This window comes from Euprymna scolopes, chromosome 46 (assembly GCF_053919585.1).
Source record: "Euprymna scolopes isolate OS-2025 chromosome 46, ASM5391958v1, whole genome shotgun sequence".
Lineage (NCBI taxonomy): Eukaryota > Metazoa > Mollusca > Cephalopoda > Sepiida > Sepiolidae > Euprymna > Euprymna scolopes.
The window spans coordinates 148,366,095-148,391,152 of NC_136527.1; the positions used below are offsets into that span (position 1 = coordinate 148,366,095).

At 39.4% G+C, this 25,058-nt stretch overlaps 1 pseudogene; it reads right to left on the bottom strand.

Moving 5' to 3' along the window:
- Positions 1 to 24,599: 24,599 nt before the first annotated feature.
- LOC145272044 (5S ribosomal RNA) lies at positions 24,600 to 24,717 on the bottom strand (annotated as a pseudogene).
- Between the last annotated feature and the right edge of the window lie 341 nt (positions 24,718 to 25,058).

Genomic DNA, 25,058 nt, shown 5'->3' on the forward strand with positions numbered 1-25,058 from the left:
GGTAAGAATTAGGGTTAGATTTAGGGTTAGGGTAAAAGTTAGGGTTAGGGTTAGAGTTAGCGTTAGAGTTAGGGTTAGGGTTAGAGTTAGGGTTAGGGTTAGGGTTGGTGTTAGAGTCAGCGTTAGAGTTAGGGTTAGGTGTAGGGTTAGAGTTAGGGTTAGGGTTAGAGTTAAGGTTAGAGTTAGGGTTAGGCTTAGGGTTAGGTTTAGAGCTTGGGTTAGGGTTAGAGTTAGGGTTAGAGTTAGGGTTAGAGTTAGGGTTAGGTTTTGAGTTAGGGTTAGAGTAAGAGTTAGGGCTAGGGTTAGAGTTAGGGTTAGGGTTAGAGTTACGGTTAGGTTTAGGGTTAGAGTTAGGGTCAGAGTTAGAGTTAGGGTTAGAAGTTAGAGTTAGGGTTAGGGTTAGGCTTAGAGTAAGGGTTAGGGATAGGGTTAGAGTTAGAGTTAGCGTTAGGGTTAGGGTCAGGGTTAGGGTTTAGGGTTAGGGTTAGGGTTAATGTTAGGGTTTAGGGTTAGGGTTGGTGTTAGGGTAAGGGTTAGGGTTAGAGTCAGCGTTAGAGTAAGGGTTAGAGTGAGGGTTAGAGTTAGTTAGGGTTAGGGGTAAGGTTAGAGTTAGGGGTAGGGTTAGGGTTAGGTTTAGAGTTAGGGTTAGGGTTAGAGTTAGGGTTAGATTTAGGGTTATGTTTAAAGTTAGGGTTAGGGTTAGAGTAAGGGTTAGGGTTAGGGTTAGAGTTAGGGTTAGGGTTAAGGTTAGAGTTGGGTTGGGGTTACGGTTAGAATTAGGGTTAGATTTAGGGTTAGGGTAAAAGTTAGTGTTAGGGTTAGAGTTAGCGTTAGACTTAGGTTTAGGGTTAGGGTTAGAGTTAGGGTTAGGGTTAGGGTTGGGGTTAGAGTCAGCGTTAGAGGTTGGGTTAGGTGTAGGGTTAGAGTTAGGGTTAGGGTTAGAGTTAAGGTTAGAGTTAGGGTTAGGCTTAGGGTTTGGTTTAGAGTTTGGGTTAGGGATAGGGTTAGAGTTTGAGTTAGGGTTAGGGTCAGGGTTAGGGTTTAGGGTTAGGGTTAAGGTTAGGGTTAGGGTTAATGTTAGGGTGTAGGGTTAGGGTTGGTGTTAGGGTTAGGGTTAGGGTTAGAGTCAGCGTTAGAGTAAGGGTTAGACTGAGGGTTAGAGTTAAAGTTAGGGTTAGAGGTGAGGTTAGGGTTAGGGGTAGGGTTAAAGTTAGGTTTAGAGTTAGGGTTAGGGTTAGAGTTAGGGTTAGAGTTAGGGTTATGTTTAAAGTTAGGGTTGGGGTTAGAGGTAGGGTTAGCGTTAGGGTTTGAGTTAGGGTTAGGGTTAAGGTAAGTGTTGGGTTGGGGTTAGGGTTAGAGTTAGGGTTAGGGTTAGGTTTAGAATTAGGGTTAGGGTTAGTGTTAGAGTTGGGGTAATGTTAGGGTAAGGGTTTAGGTGTATATTGTTATAAATCAAAGGTGAAACATGAATTACAATTAGATCCATTTCCTTTTGTTATTTAGTGTGTCTTTTTTGTGTTTTTGTGCTCTTTTTCTTTAGTGTGTCTTTTTTGTGTTTTTTGTTCTTTTACTTTAGTGTGGCTGTTTTGTGTTTTTGTTCGTGTGTCTTTTGTGTTTTTGTTCTTTTTCTTCAGTGTGTATGTTTTGTTCGTTTTCTTTAGTGTGTCTTTTTGTGTTTTTTTGTTAAATGTCTGTTTTTTATTATGTCCCCATAGCCTTCTCTACACCTGGATAAATAGAGTCCATTCATTCATTCATTGAATTCGTAAATAATCAACGCACAAGCAATTGCCATTTACAAGGGAAAAACGTCAGTGAAAATTTTGGGGCTTTGGGTTAGGTTTAGGGTTAGGGTAAGGGTTTAGGGTTAGGGTTAGGGATAGGGTTAGGTTTAGAGTTAGGGTTAGGGTTAGAGTTAGGGTTAGGGTTAGAGTTAGAGTTAGGGTTAGAGTTAGAGTAAGGGTTTGGGTGAGAGTTAGGGTTAGGGTGAGAGTTAGGGTTAGGTTTAGGGTTAGAGTTGGGGTTAGGGTTAGAGTTTCGGTTAGAAGTTAGAGTTAGGGTTAGGGTTAGGGTAAGAGTTGAGGTTAGGGTTAGAGTTAGAGTTAGGGTTAGTGTTAGGGTTAGGGTGTGAGTTAGGGTTAGGGTAAGAGTTAGGGTTAGAGTAAGGGTTAGAGTTAGGGTTAGGGTTAGAGTTAGGGTTAGGGTTAGGGTTAGAGTTGGGTTAGGGATAGGATTAGAGTTAGGGTTACAGTTAGGGTTACGGTTAGGGTTAGAGTTACGGTTAGAGTTAGGGTTAGGTTTAGGGTTAGAGTAAGGGTTAGGGTGAGGGTAAGGGTAGGGTTAGTTTTAAGGTTAGAGTAAGGGTTAGGGTTAGGGTTAGAGGTTTTTGTGTAGAGTTAGGGTTAAATTTAGAGTTGGGGTTAGGGTTAGAGTTAGGGTTAGGGTTAGAGTTAGGTTAGGTTTAGGGTTAGAGTAAGGGTTAGAGTTAGAGTTAGGGTAAGGCTTAGGGTTTGTGTTAGGGTTAGGGTTACGGTTAGAGTTAGGGTTAGGGTTAGGGTTAGGGTAAGGGTTAGTTTTAGCGTTAGGGCTAGGATTAAAGTTAGGGTTCGGGTAAGGGTTAGAGTTAGGGTTAGGGTTAGGGTTAGAGTTAGGGTTAGGGTGTGAGTTAGGGTTAGGTTTAGGGTTAGAGTTAGGATTAGAGTTAGGATTAGGGTTAGGGTTAGGTTTAGAGTAAGCGTTTAAGTAAGATTAGGGTTAGGGCTAGAGCTAGAGTTAGAGTTAGGATTACGCTTGGATTTAGGTTTAGAGTTAGGGTTAAGTTGAGAGTTAGGGTTAGAGTTAGGGTTAGGTTTAGGGTTAGAGTTAGGGTCAGAGTTAGAGTTAGTGTTAGGGTTAGAGCTAGGGTTACGGTTAGTGTTAGGGTTAGGGTTAGGGTTAGGGTGTGAGGAAGGGTTCGGGTTAGGGTAAGAGTTGGGGTTAGAGTTAGGGTCAGGGTTAGAGTTAGGGTTAGGGTTAGAGTTAGGGTTAGGGTTAGAGTTAGGGTTATGGTTAGGGTTAGGGTTACGGTTAGAGTTAGGGTTAGGGTTAGGGTTAGGGTGTGAGTTAGGGTTAGGCTTAGGGTGAGAGTTGGGGTTAGAGTTTGGGTTATGGTTAGAGTTAGGGTTAGGGTTAGATTTAGGGTTAGGGTATGAGTTAGGGTTATGGTTAGAGTTAGGGTAAGGGTTAGGGTTAGACTTAGGATAAGAGTAAGGGTTAGGTTTAGAGTTAGGGTTAGGGGTAGGGTTAGCGTAAGAGTTAGAGTTAGGGTTAGGGTTAGAGTTAGGGTTAGGGGTAGAGTTAGGGGTAGAGTAAAGGTTAGGGTTAGGATTAGGGTTTGGGTCAGAGTTAGGGTTAGGGTCGGGGTTAGAATTAGTGTAAGGTGTAGGGGTAGAGTCAGGGTGCAGATTTTTGTTAGGGTTAGAGTTAGGTTTAGGGTTAGGGTTAGAATCAGAGTTAGAGTTAGAGTTAGAGTTAGGGTTCGAGTAAGAGTTAGGCTTAGAGGTAGGGTACGAGTTAGGGTTAGGGTTTGGGTTGGGGTTAGATTTAGGGTTAGGTTTAGGGTTAGAGTAAGGGTTAGATTTAGAGCTAGGGTTAGAAGTTAGAGTTAGGGTTAGGGTTAGGGTTAGAGTAAGGTTTAGGGTTAGAGTTAGAGCTAGGGTTAGGTTAAGGTTGTGAGTTAGGGATAGGGTTAGGGTTAGAGTAAGTGTTAGAGTAAGGGTAAGGGTTAGAGTTAGGGTTAGAGTTAGGGTTAGGGTTAGAGTTAGGGTTAGGGTTAGGGTTAGAGTTAGGGTGTGGGTTATAGGTAGGGTTAGAGTTAGGGTTAGGGTTAGGGTTAGGTTTGCTGTTAGGGGTAGGGTTAGTGTAAGTGTTAGAGTTATGGTCAGGTTTAGAGTTAGGGTTAGGGTTAGAGTTAGGGTTGGGGTTAGAATTGAGGTTAGGTTTAGGGTTAGAGTTAGGGTTAGAGTTAGAGTTAGTGTTAGAAGTTAGAATTATAATTGGGGTTAGATTTAGAATTAGGCTTATGGTGAGGGTGTGAGTACGGGTTATGTTTAGGGTTAGAGTTAGGGTTAGGGTTAGAGTTAGGGTTAGAGGTAGGGTTAGGGTAGGGTTAGGGTAAGGGTTAGAGTAAGGGTTAGAGTTAGGGATAGGGTTAGCGTTAGAGTTAGGGTTAGGGTTAAGTATAGGGTTAGGGTTAGGGTTAGAGTAAGGATAATGGTTAGAGTCAGGGTTTGAGGTAGGATTAAAGTTAGGGTAAGAGTTAGGGTTAGGGTTAGGGTTAGAGTTAGAATTAGGGTAAGGGTTAGAGTTAGGGTCAGGGGTAGAGTAAGGCTTATGGTTATAGTTAAGGTAAAAGTTAATATTAGAGTTAGGGTTGGGGTTAGGGTCAGGTTTAGCATTAGGGTTATGTTTAGGGTTAGAGTTAGGGTTAGGCTATAGTTAGGTTAGGGTTAGGGTTAGAGTCAGCGTTAAAGTAAGGGTTAGAGTTAGGGTTACATTTAGGGTTATGGTCAGAGTTAGGGTTAGGGTTAGGTTTAGGGTTAGGGTTACAGTTAATGTTAGGGTCAGTGTTAGAGTAAGTGTTAGAGTTAGAGTGTGGGTTAGGGTTAGAGTTAGGGTTGGGGTAAGAGTTAGGGTTAGGTTTAGGGTTAGAGGAAGGGTTAGAGTTAGAGTAAGGATTATAAGTTAGAGTTTGGGTTGCGGTTAGGGTTGGAGTAAGAGTTAGGTTTAGAGTTAGGGTTAGAGTTAGAGTTAGGGTTAGAGTTAGGGTTAGGTTTATGTTTAGAGTTAGGGTTAAGGTAGAGTTAGTGTTAGGGTTAGATGTAGGGTTAGAGCTAGGGTTGGAGTTAGGGTTAGGGTTAGGGTTTGAGTTAGGTTTAGGGTTAGTGTTAGGGTTAGATAAGAGGTAGGGTTAGAAGTTAGAGTTAGGGTTAGGGTTAGGGTTAGAGTTAGGGTAAGGCTTAGGGTTAGATTTAGGGTTAGGTTTAGGGTTAGATTTAGAGTTAGGGTTAGTGTTAGGGTGTGAGTTAGGGTTAGGGTTAGAGTTAGGGTTGGACTTAGGGTTAGTGTAAGAGTGAGGGGTAGATAAAGGGTTAGGGTTAGAGTTAGGGTTCGAGTTAGGTTTAGTGTTAGGGTTTGGGTTAGGGTTAGAATTAGAGTTAGGTTTAGGGTTAGAGTAAGGGTTAGGGTTAGATTTGGGGTGTGGGTTAAAATTAGGGTAAAAGTTAGGGTTAGAGTTATGGTTAGAGTTAGGGTTAGGGGTAGAATTAGGGTTAGGGTTAGATTTAGTGTTAGGGTTAGGGTTAGAGTTGGGGTTAGGGTTAGGGTTAGAGTTAGGTCAGGGTGTGAGTTAGGTTAGGGTAAGGGTTAGAGTTAGGGTTAGCGTTAGAGTTCGGGTTAGAGGTAGGGTTAGAGTTAGGGTTAGGGTTATAGGTAGGGTTAGAGTTAGGGTTAGGGTTAGGGTTAGGTTTACTGTTAGGGTTAGGGTTAGAGTTATGGTTAGAGTAAGAGTTAGGTTTAGAGTTAGGGTACGGGTTAGAGTTAGGGTTAGGGTTAGGGTTGGAGTTAGGGTTAGAGTTAGAGTTAGGGTTAGGGTTAGAGTTAGGGTTGGGGTGAGAGTTGGGGTTAGGTTTAGGGTTATGGTTACGGTTAGAGTTAGGGTTAGAGTTAGGGTTAGGGTTAGGGTTAGAGTTAGGGGTAGGTTTATGGTTAGAGTGGGGTTAGGGTTAGGCCTTACCCTAACCCAACTCTAACCCTAACCCTAACCCGAACTCTTACCCTAACCCTCACCCTAACTATAACCCTAACCCTAACCCTAACTCTAACCCCAACTGACCCTTACCCTAACCCTAACCGTAACCCTAACTCCAACCCTAACCCCAACCCAACTCTAACCCTAACCCTAACTCTAACCCTAACCCTAACCCTAACCCTAACTCCAACCCTAGCTCCAACCGTAACTCTAACTCTAACACTTACTCTAACCCTAACCCTAACCCTAAGTCTAACCCTAAACCTAACCCTAACTCTAACCCCAACCCTAACCCTAACTCTAACCCCAACCCTAACTCTAACCCGTACTCTAACCCTAACCCTAACTCTAACCCTAATCCTAACCCTTACCCTGACTTACACCCTAACCCTAACCCTAACTCTAACTCTTTCCCTAACCCTAACTCTAACCCTCACCCTAACCCTAACTTTACCTTCTAACCCTAACTCTAACTCTAACCCTAACTCTAACCCTAAACCTAACCCTAACTCGTCAGAGTTAGGGTTAGGGTTAGGGTTAGAGGTAGTGTTAGGGTAAGAGTTTGGGTTAGAGCTAGTGTTAGGGTTAGGGTTAGGGTTAGGGTTAGGGTTAGGGTTAGAGCTAGGGTTAGAGTTAGGGTTAGGGTTAGGGTTAGGGTAAAAGTTAGGGTTTGCATTAGGATTAGAGTTGGGTTAGGGTTAGGGTTAGGGTATGTGTTAGGGTTAGTGTTAGGGTTAGAGTTAGGGTTAGGGTTAGGGTAGGAGTTGGGTTAGGGTTAGGGTTAGAGTTAGGGTTAGGATTAGGGTTAGAGTTAGCGTCAGGGTATTGTTAGAGTTGGGGTAGGCTTAGGGTTTGATTTAGGGTTAGGGTTAGGGTTAGGGTTAGAGTTAGGGTTAGAATTAGGGTTAGGGTTAGGTTTAGGGTTAGAGTTAGTTTTAGGGTTAGGGTTAGAGTTGGGTTAGGGTTAGGGTTAGGCTTAGAGTTAGGGTTAGGGTTAGGGTTAGAGTTAGGGTTAGGGTTAGGGTTAGTGTTAGAGTTGGGGTAGGGTTAGGGTTAGGGTTAGAGTTGGGTTAGGGTTAGGCCTAGAGTTAGTGTTAGGGTTAGGGTTAAAGTTAGGGTTAGGGTTAGTGTTAGAGTTGGGGTAGGGATAGGGTTAGGTTTATGTTTATATTGTTATAAGTCAAAGGTGAAACATGAATTACATTAAGATCCATTTTTTTTGTTTTTTTTAGTGTGTCTTTTTTGTGTGTTTTGTTCTTTTACTTTAGTGTGGCTTTTTTGTGTTTTTGTCCGTGTGTCTTTTGTGTTTTTGTTCTTTTTATTCAGTGTGTATGTTTTGTACTTGTTCTTTAGTGTGTCTTTTTGTGTTTTTTTGTTAAATGTCTGTACACTGTTTTTTATTATGTCCCCATAGCCTTCTCTACACTTGGATAAATAGAGTCCATTCATTCATTCATTTAATTGGTAAAGAATCAACGCACAAGCAATTGCCATTTACAAGGGGAAAATGTTAGTGAAAATTTAGGGGGTTAGGGTAAGGGTTAGGGTTAGGTTTTAGGGTTAGGGTTAGGGTTAGAGTTAGGGTTAGGGTTAGGGTTAGATTTAGGGTTAGGGGTAGGGTTAGAGTTGCGTTAGGGTTAGGCTTAGAGTTAGGGTTAGGGTTAGGGTTAGATTTAGGGTTAGGGGTAGGGTTAGAGTTGCGTTAGGGTTAGGCTTAGAGTTAGGGTTAGGGTTAGGGTTAGAGTTAGGGTTAGGGTTAGTGTTAGAGTTAGAGGTAGGGTTAGGGTAGGGTTAGGGTAAGGGTTAGAGGTAGGGATAGGGTTAGCGTTAGAGTTAGGGTTAGGGTTAAGTATAGGGTTAGGGTTAGGGTTAGAGTAATGATAAGGGTTAGAGTCAGGGTTTGAGGTAGGATTAAAGTTAGGGTTAGAGTTAGGGTTAGGGTTAGGGTTAGAGTTAGAATTAGGGTTAGGGTTAGAGTTAGGTTCAGGGGTAGAGTAAGGCTTATGGTTATAGTTAGGGTAAAAGTTAATGTTAGAGTTAGGGTTAGGGTTAGGGTCAGGTTTAGCGTTAGGGTTATGTTTAGGGTTAGAGTTAGGGTTAGGCTATAGTTAGGTTAGGGTTAGGGTTAGAGTCAGCGTTAAAGTAAGGGTTAGAGTTAGGGTTATATTTAGGGTTAGGGTCAGAGTTAGGGTTAGGTTTAGGGTTAGGGTTACAGTTAGGGTTAGGGTCAGTGTTAGAGTAGGTGTTAGAGTTAGAGTGTGGGTTAGGGTTAGAGTTGGGGTTGGGGTAAGATTTAGGGTTAGGTTTAGGGTTAGAGGAAGGGTTATAAGTTAGAGTTTGGGTTGGGGTTAGGGTTGGAGTAAGAGTTAGGGTTAGAGTTAGGGTTAGAGTTAGGGTTAGGGTTTGAGTTAGCCTTAGGGTTAGGGTTAGAGTTAGGGTTAGGTTTATGTTTAGAGTTAGGGTTAAGGTAGGGTTAGAGTTAGTGTTAGGGTTAGATGTAGGGTTAGAGCTAGGGTTGGAGTTAGGGTTAGGGTTAGGGTTTGAGTTAGGTTTAGGGTTAGTGTTAGGGTTAGATAAGAGGTAGGGTTAGAAGTTAGAGTTAGGGTTAGGGTTAGGGTTAGAGTTAGGGTAAGGCTTAGGGTTAGATTTAGGGTTAGGTTAACGGTTAGAGTTAGGGTTAGGGTTAGGGTTCGGGTGTGAGTTAGGGTTAGGGTTAGGGTTAGAGTTAGGGTTGGACTTAGGGTTAGTGTAAGAGTGAGGGGTAGATTTAGGGTTAGGGTTAGAGTTAGGTTTCGGGTTAGGTTTAGTGTTAGGGTTTGGGTTAGGGTTAGAATTAGAGTTAGGTTTAGGGTTAGAGTTAGGGTTAGGGTTAGATTTGGGGTGTGGGTTAAAGTTAGGGTAAAAGTTAGGGTTAGAGTTATGGTTAGAGTTAGGGTTAGGGGTAGAATTTGGGTTAGGGTTAGATTTAGTGTAAGGGTTAGGGTTAGAGTTTGGGTTAGGGTTAGGGTTAGAGTTAGGTCAGGGTGTGAGTTAGGTTAGGGTAAGGGTTAGAGTTAGGATTAGCGTTAGAGTTCGGGTTAGGGTTATAGGTAGGGTTAGAGTTAGGGTTAGGGTTAGGGTTAGGTTTACTGTTAGGGTTAGGGATAGAGTTATTGTTAGAGTAAGAGTTAGGTTTAGAGTTAGGGTACGGGTTAGAGTTAGGGTTAGGGTTAGTGTTGGAGTTAGGGTTATGGTTACGGTTAGAGTTAGGGTTTTAGTTAGGGTTAGGGTTAGGGTTTTAGTTAGGGTTAGGGTTAGGGTTAGAGTTAGGGGTAGGTTTATGGTTAGAGTGGTGTTAGGGTTAGGCCTAACCCTAACCCAACTCTAACCCTAACCCTAACCCGAACTCTTACCCTAACCCTCACCCTAACTATAACCCTAACCCTAACCCTAACTCTAACCCCAACTGACCCTTACCCTAACCCTAACCGTAACCCTAACTCCAACCTTAACCCTAACTCTAACCCTAACCCTAACCCTAACCCTAACTCCAACCCTAGCTCTAACCCTAACTCTAACCCTAACACTAACTCTAACCCTAACCCTAACCCTAAGTCTAACCCTACACCTAACCCAAACTCTAACCCCAACCCTTACCCTAACTCTAACCCCAACCCTAACTCTAACCCTAACTCTAACCCTAACCCTAACTCTAACCCTAACTCTAATCCTAACCCTTACCCTAACTTACACCCTAACCCTAACCCTAACCCTAACTCTAACTCTTTCCCTAACCCTAACTCTAACCCTCACCCTAACCCTAACTTTAACTTCTAACCCTAACTCTAACTCTAACCCTAACTCTAACCCTAAACCTAACCCTAACTCGTCAGAGTTAGGGTTAGGGTTAGGGTTAGAGGTAGTGTTAGGGTAAGAGTTTGGGTTAGAGCTAGTGTTAGAGTTAGGGTTATGGTTAGGGTTAGGGTTAGGGTTAGGGTTTAGGGTTAGGGTTAGGGTTAGGGTTAGGGTTAGAGCTAGGGTTAGAGTTAGGGTTAGGGTTAGGGTAAGGGTTAGAGTTAGGGTTTGCATTAGGATTAGAGTTGGGTTAGGGTTATGGTTAGTGTTAGGGTTAGTGTTAGGGTTAGAGTTAGGGTTAGGGTTAGGGTAGGAGTTGGGTTAGGGTTAGGGTTTGACTTAGGGTTTGGATTAGGGTTAGAGTTAGCGTCAGGGTATTGTTAGAGTTGGGGTAGGGTTAGGGTTAGATTTAGGGTTAGGGTTAGGGTTAGGGTTAGAGTTAGGGTTAGAGTTAGAGTTAGGGTTAGGGTTAGAGTTAGGGTTGGACTTAGGGTTAGTGTAAGAGTGAGGGGTAGATAAAGGGTTAGGGTTAGAGTTAGGGTTCGAGTTAGGTTTAGTGTTAGGGTTTGGGTTAGGGTTAGAATTAGAGTTAGGTTTAGGGTTAGAGTAAGGGTTAGGGTTAGATTTGGGGTGTGGGTTAAAATTAGGGTAAAAGTTAGGGTTAGAGTTATGGTTAGAGTTAGGGTTAGGGGTAGAATTAGGGTTAGGGTTAGATTTAGTGTTAGGGTTAGGGTTAGAGTTGGGGTTAGGGTTAGGGTTAGAGTTAGGTCAGGGTGTGAGTTAGGTTAGGGTAAGGGTTAGAGTTCGGGTTAGCGTTAGAGTTCGGGCTAGAGGTAGGGTTAGAGTTAGGGTTAGGGTTATAGGTAGGGTTAGAGTTAGGGTTAGGGTTAGGGTTAGGTTTACTGTTAGGGTTAGGGTTAGAGTTATGGTTAGAGTAAGAGTTAGGTTTAGAGTTAGGGTACGGGTTAGAGTTAGGGTTAGGGTTAGGGTTGGAGTTAGGGTTAGAGTTAGAGTTAGGGTTAGGGTTAGAGTTAGGGTTGGGGTGAGAGTTGGGGTTAGGTTTAGGGTTATGGTTACGGTTAGAGTTAGGGTTAGAGTTAGGGTTAGGGTTAGGGTTAGAGTTAGGGGTAGGTTTATGGTTAGAGTGGGGTTAGGGTTAGGCCTTACCCTAACCCAACTCTAACCCTAACCCTAACCCGAACTCTTACCCTAACCCTCACCCTAACTATAACCCTAACCCTAACCCTAACTCTAACCCCAACTGACCCTTACCCTAACCCTAACCGTAACCCTAACTCCAACCCTAACCCCAACCCAACTCTAACCCTAACCCTAACTCTAACCCTAACCCTAACCCTAACCCTAACTCCAACCCTAGCTCCAACCGTAACTCTAACTCTAACACTTACTCTAACCCTAACCCTAACCCTAAGTCTAACCCTAAACCTAACCCTAACTCTAACCCCAACCCTAACCCTAACTCTAACCCCAACCCTAACTCTAACCCGTACTCTAACCCTAACCCTAACTCTAACCCTAATCCTAACCCTTACCCTAACTTACACCCTAACCCTAACCCTAACTCTAACTCTTTCCCTAACCCTAACTCTAACCCTCACCCTAACCCTAACTTTACCTTCTAACCCTAACTCTAACTCTAACCCTAACTCTAACCCTAAACCTAACCCTAACTCGTCAGAGTTAGGGTTAGGGTTAGGGTTAGAGGTAGTGTTAGGGTAAGAGTTTGGGTTAGAGCTAGTGTTAGAGTTAGGGTTAGGGTTAGGGTTAGGGTTAGGGTTAGGGTTAGGGTTAGAGCTAGGGTTAGAGTTAGGGTTAGGGTTAGGGTTAGGGTAAAAGTTAGGGTTTGCATTAGGATTAGAGTTGGGTTAGGGTTAGGGTTAGGGTATGTGTTAGGGTTAGTGTTAGGGTTAGAGTTAGGGTTAGGGTTAGGGTAGGAGTTGGGTTAGGGTTAGGGTTAGAGTTAGGGTTAGGATTAGGGTTAGAGTTAGCGTCAGGGTATTGTTAGAGTTGGGGTAGGCTTAGGGTTTGATTTAGGGTTAGGGTTAGGGTTAGGGTTAGAGTTAGGGTTAGAATTAGGGTTAGGGTTAGGTTTAGGGTTAGAGTTAGTTTTAGGGTTAGGGTTAGAGTTGGGTTAGGGTTAGGGTTAGGCTTAGAGTTAGGGTTAGGGTTAGGGTTAGAGTTAGGGTTAGGGTTAGGGTTAGTGTTAGAGTTGGGGTAGGGTTAGGGTTAGGGTTAGAGTTGGGTTAGGGTTAGGCCTAGAGTTAGTGTTAGGGTTAGGGTTAAAGTTAGGGTTAGGGTTAGTGTTAGAGTTGGGGTAGGGATAGGGTTAGGTTTATGTTTATATTGTTATAAGTCAAAGGTGAAACATGAATTACATTAAGATCCATTTTTTTTGTTTTTTTTAGTGTGTCTTTTTTGTGTGTTTTGTTCTTTTACTTTAGTGTGGCTTTTTTGTGTTTTTGTCCGTGTGTCTTTTGTGTTTTTGTTCTTTTTATTCAGTGTGTATGTTTTGTACTTGTTCTTTAGTGTGTCTTTTTGTGTTTTTTTGTTAAATGTCTGTACACTGTTTTTTATTATGTCCCCATAGCCTTCTCTACACTTGGATAAATAGAGTCCATTCATTCATTCATTTAATTGGTAAAGAATCAACGCACAAGCAATTGCCATTTACAAGGGGAAAATGTTAGTGAAAATTTAGGGGGTTAGGGTAAGGGTTAGGGTTAGGTTTTAGGGTTAGGGTTAGGGTTAGAGTTAGGGTTAGGGTTAGGGTTAGATTTAGGGTTAGGGGTAGGGTTAGAGTTGCGTTAGGGTTAGGCTTAGAGTTAGGGTTAGGGTTAGGGTTAGATTTAGGGTTAGGGGTAGGGTTAGAGTTGCGTTAGGGTTAGGCTTAGAGTTAGGGTTAGGGTTAGGGTTAGAGTTAGGGTTAGGGTTAGTGTTAGAGTTAGAGGTAGGGTTAGGGTAGGGTTAGGGTAAGGGTTAGAGGTAGGGATAGGGTTAGCGTTAGAGTTAGGGTTAGGGTTAAGTATAGGGTTAGGGTTAGGGTTAGAGTAATGATAAGGGTTAGAGTCAGGGTTTGAGGTAGGATTAAAGTTAGGGTTAGAGTTAGGGTTAGGGTTAGGGTTAGAGTTAGAATTAGGGTTAGGGTTAGAGTTAGGTTCAGGGGTAGAGTAAGGCTTATGGTTATAGTTAGGGTAAAAGTTAATGTTAGAGTTAGGGTTAGGGTTAGGGTCAGGTTTAGCGTTAGGGTTATGTTTAGGGTTAGAGTTAGGTTTAGGCTATAGTTAGGTTAGGGTTAGGGTTAGAGTCAGCGTTAAAGTAAGGGTTAGAGTTAGGGTTATATTTAGGGTTAGGGTCAGAGTTAGGGTTAGGTTTAGGGTTAGGGTTACAGTTAGGGTTAGGGTCAGTGTTAGAGTAGGTGTTAGAGTTAGAGTGTGGGTTAGGGTTAGAGTTGGGGTTGGGGTAAGATTTAGGGTTAGGTTTAGGGTTAGAGGAAGGGTTATAAGTTAGAGTTTGGGTTGGGGTTAGGGTTGGAGTAAGAGTTAGGGTTAGAGTTAGGGTTAGAGTTAGGGTTAGGGTTTGAGTTAGCCTTAGGGTTAGGGTTAGAGTTAGGGTTAGGTTTATGTTTAGAGTTAGGGTTAAGGTAGGGTTAGAGTTAGTGTTAGGGTTAGATGTAGGGTTAGAGCTAGGGTTGGAGTTAGGGTTAGGGTTAGGGTTTGAGTTAGGTTTAGGGTTAGTGTTAGGGTTAGATAAGAGGTAGGGTTAGAAGTTAGAGTTAGGGTTAGGGTTAGGGTTAGAGTTAGGGTAAGGCTTAGGGTTAGATTTAGGGTTAGGTTAACGGTTAGAGTTAGGGTTAGGGTTAGGGTTCGGGTGTGAGTTAGGGTTAGGGTTAGGGTTAGAGTTAGGGTTGGACTTAGGGTTAGTGTAAGAGTGAGGGGTAGATTTAGGGTTAGGGTTAGAGTTAGGGTTCGGGTTAGGTTTAGTGTTAGGGTTTGGGTTAGGGTTAGAATTAGAGTTAGGTTTAGGGTTAGAGTTAGGGTTAGGGTTAGATTTGGGGTGTGGGTTAAAGTTAGGGTAAAAGTTAGGGTTAGAGTTATGGTTAGAGTTAGGGTTAGGGGTAGAATTTGGGTTAGGGTTAGATTTAGTGTAAGGGTTAGGGTTAGAGTTTGGGTTAGGGTTAGGGTTAGAGTTAGGTCAGGGTGTGAGTTAGGTTAGGGTAAGGGTTAGAGTTAGGATTAGCGTTAGAGTTCGGGTTAGGGTTATAGGTAGGGTTAGAGTTAGGGTTAGGGTTAGGGTTAGGTTTACTGTTAGGGTTAGGGATAGAGTTATTGTTAGAGTAAGAGTTAGGTTTAGAGTTAGGGTACGGGTTAGAGTTAGGGTTAGGGTTAGTGTTGGAGTTAGGGTTATGGTTACGGTTAGAGTTAGGGTTTTAGTTAGGGTTAGGGTTAGGGTTTTAGTTAGGGTTAGGGTTAGGGTTAGAGTTAGGGGTAGGTTTATGGTTAGAGTGGTGTTAGGGTTAGGCCTAACCCTAACCCAACTCTAACCCTAACCCTAACCCGAACTCTTACCCTAACCCTCACCCTAACTATAACCCTAACCCTAACCCTAACTCTAACCCCAACTGACCCTTACCCTAACCCTAACCGTAACCCTAACTCCAACCCTAACCCTAACCCAACCCTAACCCTAACTCTAACCCTAACCCTAACCCTAACCCTAACTCCAACCCTAGCTCTAACCCTAACTCTAACCCTAACACTAACTCTAACCCTAACCCTAACCCTAAGTCTAACCCTAAACCTAACCCAAACTCTAACCCCAACCCTTACCCTAACTCTAACCCCAACCCTAACTCTAACCCTAACTCTAACCCTAACCCTAACTCTAACCCTAACTCTAATCCTAACCCTTACCCTAACTTACACCCTAACCCTAACCCTAACCCTAACTCTAACTCTTTCCCTAACCCTAACTCTAACCCTCACCCTAACCCTAACTTTAACTTCTAACCCTAACTCTAACTCTAACCCTAACTCTAACCCTAAACCTAACCCTAACTCGTCAGAGTTAGGGTTAGGGTTAGGGTTAGAGGTAGTGTTAGGGTAAGAGTTTGGGTTAGAGCTAGTGTTAGAGTTAGGGTTATGGTTAGGGTTAGGGTTAGGGTTAGGGTTTAGGGTTAGGGTTAGGGTTAGAGCTAGGGTTAGAGTTAGGGTTAGGGTTAGGGTAAGGGTTAGAGTTAGGGTTTGCATTAGGATTAGAGTTGGGTTAGGGTTATGGTTAGTGTTAGGGTTAGTGTTAGGGTTAGAGTTAGGGTTAGGGTTAGGGTAGGAGTTGGGTTAGGGTTAGGGTTTGACTTAGGGTTTGGATTAGGGTTAGAGTTAGCGTCAGGGTATTGTTAGAGTTGGGGTAGGGTTAGGGTTAGATTTAGGGTTAGGGTTAGGGTTAGAGTTAGGGTTAGAGTTAGAGTTAGGGTTAGGGTTAGGTTTAGGGTTAGAGTTAGTTTTAGGGTTAGGGTTAGAGTTGGGTTAGGGTTAGGGTTAGGCTTAGAGTTAGGGTTAGGGTTAGGGTTAGAGTTAGGGTTAGGGTTAGTGTTAGAGTTGGGGTAGGGTTAGGGTTAGGGTTACAGTTGGGTTAGGGTTAGGCCTAGAGTTAGTGTTAGGGTTAGGGTTAGAGTTAGGGTTAGGGTTAGTGGTAGAGTTGGGGTAGGGATAGGGTTAGGTTTATGTTTATATTGTTATAAGTCAAAGGTGAAACATGAATTACATTAAGATCCATTTTTTTTTTTAGTGTGTCTTTTTGTGTTTTTGTGCTCTTTTTCTTTAGTGTGTCTGTTTTGTGTATTTTGTTCTTTTACTTTAGTGTGGCTTTTTTGTGTTTTTGTCCGTGTGTTTTTTGTGTTTTTGTACTTGTTCTTTAGTGTGTCTTTTTGTGTTTTTTGTTAAATGTCTGTACACAGTTTTTTATTATGTCCCCATAGTCTTCTCTACACCTGGATAAATAGAGTCCATTCATTCATTCATTGAAGTCGTAAAGAATCAACACACAAGCAATTGCCATTTACAAGGGGAAAATGTCAGTGAAAATTTAGGGGGTTAGGGTTAGGGTTAGGGTTAGGTTTTAGGGTTAGGGTTAGGGTTAGGGTTAGAGTTAGGGTTAGGGTTAGGGTTAGATTTAGGGTTAGGGGTAGGGTTAGAGTTGCGTTAGGGTTAGGCTTAGAGTTAGGGTTAGGGTTAGGGTTAGATTTAGGGTTAGGGGTAGGGTTAGAGTTGCGTTAGGGTTAGGCTTAGAGTTAGGGTTAGGGTTAGGGTTAGAGTTAGGATTAGGGTTAGGGTTAGAGTTAGTGTTAGGGTTAGTGTTAGAGTTTGGGTAGGGTTAGAGTTAGGGTTAGGGTTAGGGTTAGAGTTTGGGTTCGAGCTAGGGTTAGAGTTAGGGTTAGGGTTAGTGTTAGAGTTGGGGTAGGGTTAGAGTTAGGGTTAGGGTTAGTGTTAGAGTTGGGGTAGGGTTAGGGTTAGGGTTTAGGTAGATATTGTTATAAGTCAAAGGTTAAACATGAATTACATTAAGATCCATTTTTTTTGTTTTTTTTAGTGTGTCTTTTTGTGTTTTTGTGCTCTTTTTCTTCAGTGTGTCTGTTTTGTGTGTTTTGTTCTTTTACTTTATTGTGGCTTTTTTATGTTTTTGTTCGTGTGTCTTTTGTGTTTTTGTTCTTTTTCTTCATGGTGTATTTTTTGTACTTTTGCTTTAGTGTGTCTTTTTGTGTTTTTTTGTTAAATTTTTGTACACTGTTTTTTATTATGTCCCCATAGCCTTCTCTACACCTGGATAAATAGAGTCCATTCATTCATTCATTGAATTCGTAAAGAATCAACGCACAAGCAATTGCCATTTACAAGGGGAAAACGTCAGTGAAAATTTAGGGACTGTGTACAAAGAAAAAACACTATACAGGGGGAAAAAAGGTGGAGGTCTGACCAGCCCCTATCCAAGGTCGTCTTGAAGCCCTGTAGTGTGGGCTGGTTTATTACCTCATCAGGTAGCTGTGTTATATATCGTTATCATTGAGGGGCGCCAAATTGAACATTTGTTACATATACTATCATTGAGGTTATCCTAGGGTTATCATTGAGGGCACCATTTACATTTGGTGTATAACATAAAAGGATTCCGTGTGCGTATGATTGTCTCTAATATAAATGGTTGTGTGTTTGATTATCATAAAGGGAATCGTGTGTGTGACATGTATTTTCAGAACCTACCTCTGCTTCTTCGATGTTGGACCATCTGGGAATTTCTCATCCTGGAGGGAGACTTGGTACCTGTTTGACGAAGATTTATCACTCCAAGACGATGAATGGGTTTTATAGTTTTTATTTCACTTTCCCCAGCGGTCCTGCAGAAGGTGGAAGTGAAATCGGCTTGTGTGGGTTCTTCTTCTACACACGTCAGCGTTCGTCTCCCCCCTCCCCAGTTAAGAGGGGGAGACAACGGAAAACCCGTCCGTCTTCTTCAAAGCCCAAATCAAATCTCACAGATCTAGCCAACCTAACCACTTCACTCATACGTAATCTGGTCAGCTGACCTTCGGTTCTGGTAAATGTGTCTACCTCCACGTTTACTCACCTCTCTCTCTCTCTCTCTCTCTCTCTCTCTCTCTCTCTCTCTCTCTCTCTCTCTCTCTGTAACAGCTGGTTCCACAGAGATGTCACTCAAACTGAGAATGTTGCTTGGTGTCAAAGCCTCCAGAGCCACTGAAGGTATACTTTTTCTGTGTGCCCACAGAGCTCGCAATCCAGGGCAGTAGTGAAGAACAGGCCCCGGTCCAGGCCGCACCATCCATGAAAGATGTTGTAGGTGAGGATGCCGTCACCTCGAAGCCTCTTGCACTCAAGCTAAAAAAAATTTAGAGTTCCATTCATAAGATTCTAGAGTTTGACAAGACGCACCGGCAATAAAGATGAGAACAATGTTCCGAATACACGAAATAAAACAAATTAATAATGCTCCTCTAAAAATTTTAGAAACATGCTACATCAATTTAAATCCAAATAATATGTTTCACTTAAATTGATCTGTTAATTGTTCTTTTTTCTTCCTATGTAAACATCTGACCTCAATTCTTTTTTGTATTCTATAAGGACAATTTCTAGCAAATAATAGAAAATATGATGTCCCACTTAGGCTGATCTATGATTTTCTAATCACACAATAGGTGCATGTTAGTAACGTACACTTAGCTATAATCATAGTAGTTTCTAGTAATCAACGTTCATGGGTTTGAAGGATCTTTGTTTTTATTTTTATTCTTCTCATATAAAGATCTGACTTAATTTTATATTGTTACATGATAAGGGCTGTCCCCTTTTCATGTAAGTATAAAAATAGAGAGATTACTTAAAATGAAAATAAAATGAGAGAAAGCAGAATTCGAACCTTGAACATAAGTTTTAAAGAACAATAGGTTTAAATGGAATGTCCAGTAAATTGTTAATTCTGATGAAATAAATAATAAATAAACTATTCAATTGTTAGAAAGAATGTGGATAATAAAATATGGGTTAAATAAATTAGATATGTAGGTTGAATTCCTTTGTAAAAACATCAAAGAAAAAATAGGTTATTGGGAAATCATAATGTCGGAAACGTGCAAAGTCGCGCATGTTGAAACACGTGAATTTTTCTCACGAGGCCGGACATGCATGGATTTCTCAATATAGGAAGTGAGAGTTAGTTAGTTAGTTAGGGAGTTAGTCAGTGAGAAACTCAGAGAGGGTCTGGGAATTCGAACGTCTAGGAAGCGAGACGATCACTTTGAAACTAAAATATGAAGCTTTGAATTCTTGATGATGAAAACCACGGCCGGTCGTGTGAAGAAATGAACCCATCATGTGTTTTTGATAAAACGTCGTCTTGTGTTTGTGATTCTATCAAAAAGGTAAATTGAATTGTTATTATATGTCTATATATCTGTGTTATAAAATGTCATTACATACACGTCTCGACATCGCATATCGACAATGTGAACTCTACATCTCATATCTACACTAAGACTGTCTGAACACTATCTCCTCACTCAAAGAGCTTTCTCCTTCTCCTTCTTCAACACATCTAAGGAATGAACATTTAAAATATAACAATCTCTTATAACATGAACATTTAAAATATAACAATCTCTTATAACATGAACATTTAAAATATAACAATCTCTTATAACATGAACATTTAAAATATAACAATCTCTTATAACATGAACATTTAAAATATAACAATCTCTTATAACATGAACATTTAAAATATAACAATCTCTTATAACATGAACATTTAAAATATAACAATCTCTTATAACATGAACATTTAAAATATAACAATCTCTTATAACATGAACATTTAAAATATAACAATCTCTTATAACATGAACATTTAAAAATATAACAATCTCTTATAACATGAACATTTAAAATATAACAATCTCTTATAACATGAACATTTAAAAATATAACAATCTCTTATAACATGAACATTTAAAATATAACAATCTCTTATAACATGAACATTTAAAATATAACAATCTCTTATAACATGAACATTTAAAATATAACAATCTCTTATAACATGAACATTTAAAAATATAACAATCTCTTATAACATGAACATTTAAAATATAACAATCTCTTATAACATGAACATTTAAAATATAACAATCTCTTATAATATGAACATTTAAAATATAACAATCTCTTATAACATGAACATTTAAAATATAACAATCTCTTATAACATGAACATTTAAAATATAACAATCTCTTATAACATGAACATTTAAAAATATAACAATCTCTTATAACATGAACAATCTCTCTTACAACAACATCTCTCTCTCTCTCTCTCTCTCTCTCTCTCTCTAATCATCACGTGTAATAAGATAAGCATCTCTCTCTAAACAGAAACCATTTGTATTATTTGGATTTTTTTATACAATTGCAAATTATTTAGAACCTCTATCCAGTTATGGCTGATGGAACACGAGCACGCTACCCCCGTGAAGTAAATAAAGGGTTCTGCTAGAAATTCTGTTCAAATTCCTGAATTCGACAGAAACATCCCCAAGTTTGACAAGATACACCTGAAGAGGGTCGGAGGTTACATCGACCGAACTGTTGTGAAAATGACACTCAAGATGAGAACAGTAGTCTAATGAATCAAAATAATATGAATAGCCAATCATCATCTCAAAAATTAAGAAACTTATATATATATATATATATATATATATATATATATATATATATATATATATATATATATATATATATACAATTTAAAGGAGATTAGAACAATAGCAGAGTGTATTTTAATGTAATAGTAAAATTACTAGTTTAATTAAAATACAGGGAAAGAAAAAGTGCTCGTTGTAATTTAGATATATAATAAGCTCGATAGGTAAATATCCTAGAGCTAATTCAATATTTAGTAATGTGATTGATAATTTAGTTGGCAACTTCCTGTTTCATTGACGCCGACATTGGATTCTGACCTTAACCGCACGTCGTCCACCTTCGCTCGTTGTCGATCGGCCACTTTTTTCTTTCCCTTTCACGAGATCTGACCCTAAGTAACCACCGTCTTTCATCGGCGAAGAAGGTGTCTACTTATTATAGAAGACATTAACCTTTGCGCTTTTCGCCCATTATCAAACCCGTTCTTGTTTTTATTTTTTTCTCCCCGACCTACTCGATTTTTTCTCCTCTCCCCTTGTTCATTTCTACCCCGAATACAACAAAAATAAAAAGTAAAATGTCGTTGTTCATTTCTACCCCGAATACAACAAAAATAAAAAGTAAAATGTCGTTGTTCATTTCTACCCCGAATACAACAAAAATAAAAAAGTAAAATGTCGTTTTTCATTTCTACCCCGAATACAACAAAAAAAAAAAAAAATGTCGTTGTTCCGTGGAGGTCGGCCGATTGTGACCAGTTTATTGAGCAACAATGCAATTAAACGAACTTTGGCCACAACAGCAAAGATACATCTGCCTTTCTTTTAATGCTAGGTTTATTTATGGTGTCTTTTACATATACTAAAAACCCTTCCCAATACTTTGCTGATGAGGAAACTTTGTTTGTTAAAAACACTATATGTAAAAATTATTGTCCGTAGCTTGATGTCTACCACAATAAAACCATTGTTTTCTGAAACGATCGTACAAATTATTGATTTTGCTGTTGTTCCTTCTTATGAAACGGATTTTTAATTTAATTCTAATTTGATTTTTAAATTATCAATCACATTACTATATATATATGTTACATAGTCTTATCATTGAAGTTATCACTAGGGTTATCATAGAGGGGCGCCAAATCGACGTTCGGTATATAACATAAAAGGGGAGGACCATAATTGTATTTGTTGTCATGGAATGATTATTATTAGAATGAAAGGAGACCATGCGTGTCATAAAAGAATTCCGTGTGCGTATGATCGTCTAGTTTCATATGCGGTTGTGTGTGTTCATATCTAATTGTTCATATGCTTTTGTGTGTGTGTTACATGCATTTTCTTCGACATACCTTACTTCATGTGTCGTCGATGTTGATCCATCTGGAATTCATCTTCTCTTGGAGGGAGACTGGTACCTGTTAGACGAAGATTTATCACTCCAAGACGATGAATTGGTTTTATAGTTTTTTATTTTCCTTCCAGATGTCGAAACAGAATATGGAAGTGAATCTTGCTTGCTTTGAACACGTCAGCGTCCCCCACCCCCTAATGAAGGGGAGGGAACAGCTATTAAGCCGTCCGTCTTCTTCAAAGCCCAAATCCAGTCTCACAGATCTAGCCAACCTGACCACGTCACTCATACGTAATCTGGTCAGCTGATCCTCGGTTCTGGTAAACGTGTCTACACTCCACGTTTACTCACCTCTCTTTCTCTCTCTCTCTCTCTCTCTCTCTCTCTCTCTCTCTCTCAATCCATTCTGTAACATATATATATATATATATATATATATATATATATATATATATATATATATATATATTCTGTCGAAATGTGGTGAAAAAATACACCTGAAGAGGGTCGGAGGTTACATCGACCGAAGTGTTGTGAAAATGACACCCAAGGTGAGAAGAGTAGTCCAATGAATCCAAATAATACGAACAGTCAATCATCATATAAAAAATTCAGAAACGTCATAAAAAAATATGTCCCATTTAAAATGATCTATGATTTTGTACGTTAGTAATGTACACTTGATGTGGCAGCGGTGATAGTGGCGGTTGTGTTGTGGTAGGAGTGCTGGTTGTCAGGGTAAGTGGTGGACGGATGCGATTCTTATAGTGGTGGTGACAGTATGGCGATGGTGGTGGCAGTAGTGGTTGTGGTGGGAGTTGCAGTGGTGCTGATTAATCATAACCCTTTATATAATCGTAATAGTTTCTAGTAGAGTTCTGGACGATTGATTTGAAAAATCAGAAGATTTTAGGGTATCGGAATCAAAAAAATTGATGCCTATTTGCCGATGCCAAAACAATTCTTTTGGAGGGAATTCGACCATTTTTTTCGGGTTCTTACCCGAAAAAAATGGTCGAATTTGCTTCTAAGTGGGTAGCTCAACGTACAAAATGTGGGTAGCTCAACGTACAAAAAATTTCCGAGAATAGTTTAGAAATAGTTGTAAGTTAATTAAATTATCAGGGTGTTTTTTTAAGCAATGAAATAAATTTGTAAACATAAAATTTTAATAACTTTTTGTTTTATAATTTTGTATTTATAACATTTTATTTTATAATTTTTTATTTTATAATTTTTTATTTTATAATTTTTTATTTTATACTTTTTTATTTTATTACTTTTTATTTTATACTTTTTTATTTTATTACTTTTTATTTTATACTTTTTTATTTTATTACTTTTTATTTTATACTTTTTTATTTTATTACTTTTTATTTTATACTTTTTTATTTTATTACTTTTTATTTTATACTTTTTTATTTTATTACTTTTTATTTTATACTTTTTTATTTTATTACTTTTTATTTTATACTTTTTTATTTTATTACTTTTTATTTTATAATTTTAATTGACTTTTTTATTTATTTGATTTTGTTTAAACCAAAATCTTCCAGTGCTGGTAATAATTATAAATTAGTAAATATTTATTGATTTTAAAATACCAGTAAAACTAGAATCGATAGATCATCACCCAGAAATGTATCTTGATGTTTATTTCTATATAAATATTTAACGTGTTTTTATAAAAATCGAGGGAAATAACAATTCTGAAGTTAAATAATTAGAGATTTAAAAAGAATCAAAATCGGTAATTGTATCAGAATTGGGAATTTAGAACGGAATCAGTAATTGTATCAGAATTAGGGAAAAATATTGGAACCGCCCCATCACTAGTTTCTAGTCTTCAACATTCATGGGTTATGAAGGAAATTTGTTTTTCTTTTTTTTCTTTTTCATGTAAAGACTGACTTAAATTCTTTTTTTTATTCTATTGCACATAAGCATCAGATAACCTCAATATGACCCTTCTAGTGTTCTTATTTACAATGCCTCCCCACGAAGACAGAACTAGACACCAGGGTCGTTTTTTAATGTGGAGAAAAGGAACAAAAAAATTGTAGAAGTCGTGAAGGGATTATCCTCCACTGAAAGAAAACAAGAAACTGAAATGCAACATTTGAAGAACAGATACTACACTTTGAGTTATATATTTTTTATTCATTCTGAAGTTTACAAACAAACCATAAATAAACAAAGAATTAGGCACAAGGCCACTCAAAAATTGGACAATTGAACGTTTTGTAACCTTGGATTTTTTGTCAGGCGTAAAAGTCGCCATGTCTTTTTGGTAGAAAGAAAGTGAAAGTGAGGGTGTTAGCTAAAGGCACTCTAAGATTTTGAATTTTGGGATTTAGTAAGTTTGGTGGAAGCCTCCGTTCAGTCTCAAAAGACAATGGATACCCCCTGTAAGGGTAACTGTGCATGGAATTTGTGAGGCAAGGTTGCGCAATTTCCAACCACACCTCTCTTGAATCGGCACTGCTTGCAATAAACAAAAAATTAGGCACAAGGCCACTCAAAAATTGGGGCGGGGGGTATTTATGGTCATCCTCGTCATTGTATCTTTGCTAGTCTATGCTTGATCCTCAAGCACACCGGGGGTCGTCCTACCACACCGGGGGTCGTCCTACCTAATATTCCCAAATCATATCATGTGTGTGTGTGTGTGTGTGTGTGTGGGTGGGTGTTTTGTTTTTATTTTATTTTATTTAATTAAACAATAAAATAAATTTGTAAACATCATTTTTTAAAATTTTTTATCTTGACCAAAAAGCCAAGAACGTCTGCTCTTATGGGGGGTACCTATTTACTATGCCTCCCCACGGGACAGAGTTAGACACCAGGGTCGTTTTTTTTAACGTGGAGAAAAGGTACAAAAATAAAAATTGTCTCAGTCGTGAAGGATTTCTCCTCCACCGAAAGAGAACAAGAAATGGAAGTGCAGCATCTGAAGAACAGATACTACACTTTGATCTTGACCAAAAAGATGGGGGTAAGCAACTTGTATTATTTGGATTGGACAATTGAACGTTTTGTAACCTTTGAGTTTTTGTCAGGTGTAAAAGTCGCCATGTCTTTTTGGTAGAAAGAAAGTGAAAGTGAGGGGGGCGGGTGTTAGCTAAAGACACTCTAGGGTTTTGAATTTTGGGATTTAGTAAGTTTGGTGGAAGCCTCCGTTTAGTCTCAAAAGACAATGGATACCCTCTGTAAGGGTAACTGTGCATGGAATTTGTGAGGCAAGTTTGCACAATTTCCAACCACACTTCTCCTGAATCGGCACTGCTTGCAAGGCAAGGAAAAGTCTAGTACGATTGGAAACAATGCAGAGATAAAAATTAAGATAAGCAGAGAGTACGATGACTGGAAGCAATGCCAAGATAAGCAGAGAGTACATACAGCACCTGGAATTCCCAAATGGTCACCCATTTTAGTACTGACCAGGTTCAATGTTGCTTAACTTCGATGATCAAATGGGAACTTGTGTGCCGACGTGACTAGGCCATATGTCTAGTAAGTTTACCCATTTTGTAAATACATATAGCTATATAAAATCAAGACATAACGAGGAAATGCAAATGATATTCAGAAATCGTTGGAAATAGATAAGTGATTTCTTCTGTTAATGATACATGTAAATTATCAAAGATTTAAAATTAAATTTATTTAAGAAATATTAATTCTAGCCCCATATTATATGAGTAAATATTTAAAGCTATTGCTAGTATATAGTTGTACCCACAAATGGAGTTTATTCCAGGCAAATGATTTTGTGTAACAAATGTTTATTAATTACAATTCATGATAAAAAAATAGGAGTCTATGAAGCAAATTCGACCATTTTTTTTTTC